Raw genomic sequence first — 8,005 nt, forward strand, 5'->3', positions numbered from 1 at the left:
AAGTCTGATCTGGGGCTTAGTAAATTTCTCCTCTTAACCACTTTATCAGCTCCCAGCCAAAAGATCTTCCCTTGCTCACTGATGTCTAAAATTCCATCTTTAGCAGAGTCACTTCTTTCTTTGGTTTAATATAAGGAGTATCTCATCATTATAGAGTACGTGGCAGGTTACAAAGACCTTTACATAATGATGTCATTTTTATGACAATCCAGTGACATCAACAGGGCAGAGATTATTGACTCCCATTTCTGAGATAAGGAAATGGAGGTTCACTGCGGCTAGGTGACTTGCTCCAGAAGAGATGACTGAACTCTCCAGGGAGCCTATGGACTCACTGCTTAGGGGTAGAGAGGAGGAACCTCCTTGGTCATGTCCCTGGGGGTGGGCAGTGAAAGCTGATCCATCATGAGAGAAGCAAGAGTCACTTCCAAATGGGCTGAAAGGGACGGACAGCCACGGGCCACCTGGTACTGAGTTCTGTTGCTGGACTAGGGACTTTATGAGGACAAACACTGTTTTCAGTCATCTTTTTGTTCTCATGCTCTAGAACATGCTTGGTATATAGTGGACACCTGAGGAATATTTGTTGAAGGAATTGAGACTTTTCAAAAAATGACAAATATCCACTGTTGGAACGAGCTGCCCTGAAGAGTTGTGTGAGTTCTAGCACTGTCAGAGTTTAAGAAAAAATGATAAATATCTGTTTACTAATATTAATGGCTAACATTAATTGTTTACTATGTGCTGAGTACTGAGCTAAGTACTTTACCTGTATTGTTTCATGTATTCCTCATTCCAGCCACATGAAATAGTTTCCGTCATTAATCACATTGAAACCAAGGCATGGAAGAGTGAAGTTACTTGCTCAAGAATCCATTGCAAATAGTATGGCCAGGAGTTGAACCCTGGAATACTGAGTTAGAGCCTTGGATCTTAATCATGTTGTCAATGGTTTCCTAGGTGAGGCAGGAGTCTGAAGTAAGTTACCCCTTAAGAAATTTTCAACTATTTAAGATTCTCTGGTTGTTGGCCGTAAGATTAGTACTACCACACGGAGAAAGCTGGGAACAAGAACTGGTTGTAGACCGGGTGTGGTGGTTCATGCCTGTAATCCCAGCACTTTGGGAGGCTGAGCTGGGAGGATTGCTTGAGCCCAGGAATTCAAGACCAGCCTAGGCAACACAGCAAGACCCCATTTCTACAAAAATAAATAAGTAAATTAGCTGGGATACATGCATCTGCATCCCAGCTACTCAGGAGGCTGAGATGGGAGGATTGCTTGAGCCCAGGAGGTCAAGGCTGCAGTGGGCTGTGATGGCACCACTGTACTCCAGCCTGGATGACAGAGGGAGACCCATCTCAAAAAAAGCTCCCCAAAAACGGCCGAGTGTGGTGGCTCATGCCTGTAATTCTAGCACTTTGGGAGGTTGAGGTATGTGGACCACTTGTCAGGAGTTTGAGACCAGCCTGGCCAACATGATGAACCCCGTCTTTACTAAAAATACATAAATTAGCCGGGCATGGTGGTGAACGCCTGTAATCCCTCAGGAGGCTTTGGCAGGAGAATTGCTTGAACCGGGGAGGTGGAGGTTGCAGTGAACCGAGATTGCACCATGGCACTCTAGCCTGGGTGACAAGAGTGAAACTCTGTCTCAAAAAAAAAACAAAAAAAAAAACCGAAAAAACAAACACCATCCCCCACCAAAAAAACAAAAACAAAAACAAAAAAACAAAACTAGTTATAGAATGTAGAGAGGTTGGTAAAGAACAAGTTGATTTTGGTTATGTTTGGTATGAAGAGTCAGGATATCCAAATGGAAAAGTCCAATGATATTCTTTATGTTCAACAAAAAGATAATTCCTACTTATGCTGTTGCCATAAAAAGTTCTTCCAACACAACGCGTCATAACTATCCTAGTTTGGCTGTGTGTATTATGGTACTTATGGCTCACAGTACCCTGTTAACACAGTCTCATATTTTATTATTGATAATACTGCAGCTTTGTGAGATAAGCAACATTCCCATTTTAGAAGACAATTAAACACTGTCTTTTGTCAGAAATTTCATTACAGAACGTATATGTAATTTCAAAACTGAAAACCACAAAGAAGTATCTTCTACACAACAAAAAGAAAAAAGCAAACAAAATATATCTTAAGGCTTAAAGAGTTCTAACTAAATTTGCCCACTGTATCATTTCTTAACAAACAGAGATCTCAAATTTAGCATGCTGTATTATCACCATTCTTGGCAATAAAACAAAAATTGCAAACATCTTAAGAAAACAATGCAATCTAAAACATAACAAGTGATAATCCATGTAAAAAATTATTTGATGGAATAACATTACTATTTAATAATAAAGTTCTGCTAAAGCTTTAGAAATATCAGAAAAAACTTTTACTGGCAAACATTCATCAGGCAGTCAACAACCGAATGTCCCCTGTATACTGATACAAGGGGTGAAGAGACTCTAAAAAAAAAGGGGAACAAGGCAAAATTTAACTTCAAGGGGCCTTTTCTCGCAGGATTGCTAATAAAATCCATGACTCTGGACATAAAAAAGCAACAGTGACACTGGGGACTACTAGAGGCGGGAGGGATGGAGGGGGAAAGAGTTGAAAAACTACTGGGTATTATGCTCACTACCTAGGTGACGGGATCATTCATATCCCAAACCTCAGCATCATGCAATATAACCATGTAACAAACCTGTACATGTACACCCTGAATCTAAAATAAAAGTTGAAATTATAAAAAAGCAAACAAGAAAACCCATGACTCCTAGGAACAAGCAGTCAGGTTCCCATATGGCCAAAGCCAGCCAGAGGCAAACTTGGAATCAGATAGGCCTAGGTTTTTTTTTTTTTTTTGAGACAGGGTCTCGCTCTGTCTCCCAGGCTGGAGTGCAATGGCGCGATCTTGGCTCACTGCAAGGTCTGCCTCCCGAGTTCACGCCATTCTCCTGCCTCAGCCACCTGAGTAGCTGGGACTACAGGCGCCCGCCACCATGCTCGGCTAATTTTTTATATTTTTAGTAGAGACGGGGTTTCACCGTGTTAGCCAGGATGGTCTTGATCTCTTGACCTTGTGATCCGCCCGCCTTGGCCTCCCAGAGTGCTGGGATTACAGGCGTGAGCTACCGCGCCCGGCCGGCCTAGGCTTTCATCACAGACTCACTGTTTACCAATGGTACGACCTTGGGGAAGTTGCAAAACCTCTCTAAGCTCATTTCTTCATCCACAAAATGGTAAAACTAATCTTTTCTGCGTAGGGTTGCTGTAAGAATTACATGAGAGGTGTGAAAACAGTCTAGAATAGTGGCAGTGTGGACTTCCAATAAATGTTAGCCTCATACTTTTCCCCACATTAGTTCCTTTGCTTTTAAGAAAACTGCTAAAATACAGAGGAAATTGACTCCCTCATTCAATTAAACACACACAGTTATTGTCTCCTGGGCCACTGTGTACAGATGTATAGGTTGTTCCCTGCTGAAGGGAGATTGGTGACTGGATTCCAGCCCATAAACACTCATCAGACTTGGTGTTCTGTTTCTAATTTGCACAAAGGTGCTACATGTGTGCTTCAGAAGTGACAAAACTGGGCTTTGCCCACATGTAGCATGTAGCTTGTATCTCATGTCTGAGGGGAAAACAGACAAGTAATCAAGAACTACAACACATATTAAAAAAAGAAGTAAAAAAAACTTACAATACATATAATTAATGCTAGTCTAAAGAAGGCACTATAAGAACAAAAAAGAAAGACATTTAAATCAGACAAGCTGGAGGGCCCAGGATTAGTGACCCAGGATCAGTAACTTAAAGGATGCTGAGGAGATCGTGGGGAAAGATGTTCTAGGCAGAGGAGTGACATTTAATTATTAATACATTTATTCATTCAGTAAATGTGTTTTGTTAGTTCATATCTTTTATTAACTCATACACAGTTAATTGTCTTCTGGTTTGCTGAAGCAATGAGACATTTGTCACAATAATGTCTGTCAAAGTGGCTGGCCATAAACGCTCCAGCACCACATTCATCTGAAGAGCACTCTAGATGAAGGTGACTTATTTTGCCATTCTCATCCACCTTACAGTATTTCAGGACAGCCAGCTTCACCTTCTTTCGCTTACGCTTATTCTTCTCAGGAGTGGTGTAAACATTCAGTAAACAATAATTGAATATCTAAGTGCCATGTACTGTTCCAGTACTGAAGATACAACAGTGAATAAAACAGGATCTCTTGTAATTCTAACATTCTAGTAGAAGAGACAAAAAATAATTGGGCCAAAAAAATATTAAGTAGTGAGATGTACTTTGGGAGAATATAAGCAGGGTAGAGGTGCTGGTGGTAGGTGGGGTGAGGATGTGACCTTAGAATGGAGAGTGGAAGAGTGGGAGAGTAGGAAGGCCTCTTCAGGTAGGTGTCATTTAAGCTCAGATCTGAATGGCAAGTGTGGGAAGCTCGGGTTGATCATATCAGGCAGAGGCAGGAGCTGTTGCAAGTCTTAAGTGGGGAATGAACTTTGCGTTTTAAAGTTGGCAAAGACCAGTGTGGCTGAAGTGCAGTGGATGAAAAGAGGGGCAGGAGATGCAATACGGAGAGAGAGGCAGGTGCCAAACCTAGGTGAGGCCTGGAAGCTTGAGAGTGGTGAGCTCAGAGACCTGCTAAGAGTTTGATACGGCATTAGGAAAGGGACTGTGTTAGGTGATGAGAGAAGTGATTTGGGAGATACGGGCAAGAAACAGATTCTGACAAGCCCTACATGGAGGATCTGGGAGATATTATTTCTGCTCAGTGCTATGCAGAGAATCCCAAGGAGGCCATGACTAAAGTCATTCAAAGAAAACCTTTCATGTTTATGCCTTCAAGGAAGGTATGAATACTGAATCTTATCTCTATTACTTGTTCTTGAATCAAAGTCATCAATGAGAATTTAGAACTCTTCTCGGGTGTGCCCCTAAATTCTGATTAATGTAAGATTTACTTTTGCAACATTTGAGTATACTTACCCTGATGGTGATTTCTGTCCGATGGAATGTTAAACTAAGTTGTTTTATAAGAGGAGAATATATTTTACAATGACTTAAATGTTGAGGCAGCACATAATGTCATATTGGTAACAAATATGTGATATTTATTTATTAGAGCATGAGAGTATTTTGCCTCCTGGTATATGAGGCAGACATTGCTATTTGTCTACCTTATATCCATGGTTTCCCCTTCATTCTTAACAACAGAACCTCAATTTTGTTTGCAAATGAGCCCAACCAAAGTACTTGCGTTCTAAACTTCCTTGCAGCTAGGGATCATCCTGTGACACAGTTCTGGTCAACATGTAGGTGGAATTTTCTAGGGAGGGTGGTCTTTCCTGAAGAAAAAGGCAAAGTCTGGAGAAAGCCCCTTTTCCTGTTCCCTTTCATGCTTCCCCTTCCTTTCTGGTATTTGTAATCATTTAGTGACTTGATGTTTGGAGTCTTCTAATTTCTTTAAACATATTGCAAAATAGTATGTGGAGCTGAAGACCACTGTCCCATGAGGAGGTGGGCTAAATCTTCGTGATATTTGCACTGGTCTGGAGCTAAACTGTAGGCATGAAACTATAGTAAGATAATTTCATCAAAAGTACAGAATCTCTCAGAATTCATTATACTGAAGACTATACTTCATGTTTGTAGTGATAAGTAGTTTCTCCCTTTCCTTGATCCAGAATGTATGTATGTAGTGATACATAAGTTTCTCCCTTTCCTTGATCCAGAAAAATCCAGTCAACAATTATTTCTTAAATGTTCATTTAACTATATATATACTGACTATAATTTCAATTTCAAATGTAACGCTTCCTTTTGTGCCATGAGGGATACAGAAATGATGAAAGCAAGATTTTTTCAAGTTCCTGGGTCTGTAGATTTAAAAAAAAAAAAAGAAAGAAAAGTAAGAAAAAAAGGAAAAAAATTAAAAAGAAGAAAAGATTTTTGTTCTTGGGAAGCTGATAATTTCATCAGATGACAGATGTGTTCACAAATAAATGTAAAACAAGTATGTATACGATGTGGTGGGCCATGGCCAGGCCTGCCCCAGAACGACTAAATGGACGTGAAGGGATTTGGAAAAAAAGCCCCTGCCCCAAATGCAAAGCACACATTTCCAGGGCTGGAACCTGGATGTTAGGCCTAGGTGATGTGACTCCAGAGTGGCAGAACTATTGCCTTATGTATAGTATAAGTTGTTTCTGGATGGTGAAGAGCCTAGGGTTATAAAAGTTATTGAGTCTACAATTCTTTTTTTTTTTTTTTTTTTTTTTTTTTTTTTCTCTGCACACTTAATGCCATTTATTTTTTTTCTTTTTTTTCTTTTTTTTTTTTTTCTTTTATTATTATTATTATTATTATTATTATACTTTAGGTTTTATGGTACATGTGCACAATGTGCAGGTAAGTTACATATGTATACATGTGCCATGCTAGTGCGCTGCACCCACCAACTCGTCATCTAGCATTAGGTATATCTCCCAATGCTATCCCTCCCCCCTCCCCCCACCCCACAACAGTCCCCAGAGTGTGATGTTCCCCTTCCTGTGTCCATGTGTTCTCATTGTTCAATTCCCACCTATGAGTGAGAATATGCGGTGTTTGGTTTTTTGTTCTTGCGATAGTTTACTGAGAATGATGATTTCCAATTTCATCCATGTCCCTACAAAGGACGTGAACTCATCATTTTTTATGGCTGCGTAGTATTCCATGGTGTATATGTGCCACATTTTCTTAATCCAGTCTATCATTGTTGGACATTTGGGTTGGTTCCAAGTCTTTGCTATTGTGAATAATGCAGCAATAAACATACGTGTGCATGTGTCTTTATAGCAGCATGATTTATAGTCCTTTGGGTATATACCCAGTAATGCAATGGCTGGGTCGAATGGAATTTCTACTTCTAGATCCCTGAGGAATCGCCACACTGACTTCCACAAGGGTTGAACTAGTTTACAGTCCCACCAACAGTGTAAAAGTGTTCCTATTTCTCCACATCCTCTCCAGCACCTGTTGTTTCCTGACTTTTTAATGATTGCCATTCTAACTGGTGTGAGATGGTATCTCATTGTGGTTTTGATTTGCATTTCTCTGATGGCCAGTGACGGTGAGCATTTTTTCATGTGTTTTTTGGCTGCATAAATGTCTTCTTTTGAGAAGTGTCTGTTCATGTCCTTCGCCCACTTTTTGATGGGGTTGTTTGTTTTTTTCTTGTAAATTTGTTGGAGTTCATTGTAGATTTTGGATATTAGCCCTTTGTCAGATGAGTATTGAGTCTACAATTCTGTGAGACATCTCATTCTGTGTAGGCCCTGTCACTGAGTTGCAGTGTGCCTCTAGATACAAGGAGTCAGTGCGAGCTGCTTCCTCCCCCACAACCTGCCTCCGTATTTGGTTTCTGTGCTCTGTACAGTTTACTGGCTGCTTCAGGATTAAACAAAGTAAAAGCAACCCTGAAATGTTGCCCATTAAACAGCATCTTTGAGTAGGCCGTGTGGGGAGGTAGTAAGTGCCATTAGGGCATTATTAGGATGAGTGTCAAAGAGTTGTGAGGAGAAAGAAACAATTCTGGCTGGAGGCTTCAGGAAGGTGGCAGCATGAGCTACATCTTGAAAGGCAGATAAAATTTCTTAAGGTGAAGATGGGAGGAAAGGCATTACAAGAACAGGAAAGAATATGAATGAGGAAATGGAGGTAGGAGAACAGAGCTGTGTATTGGAAATGAAAAGCAGTCCTGTTTGGCTGAAGAACAAGAACTGTATGAGGAAGCAGTGAAAGATGAGGCTGGAAAGGGAGTCAGGGCCAGGCTAAAAGAGTTGGCATTTAAAGTTAGTCACGGGAGCCATGGAATCTTTTTGAGCAACTATTAAAGCAGGTGGATTAGTAAAATAGGGAACACACAAATAAATCTGGCAGCATTACTGTGCATGAAACATGGATGAAAAGACTGGGAGATCGCTGAAAATGCC

The sequence above is a fragment of the Pongo pygmaeus genome, chromosome 6 (genome assembly GCF_028885625.2).
Source record: "Pongo pygmaeus isolate AG05252 chromosome 6, NHGRI_mPonPyg2-v2.0_pri, whole genome shotgun sequence".
NCBI lineage: Eukaryota > Metazoa > Chordata > Mammalia > Primates > Hominidae > Pongo > Pongo pygmaeus.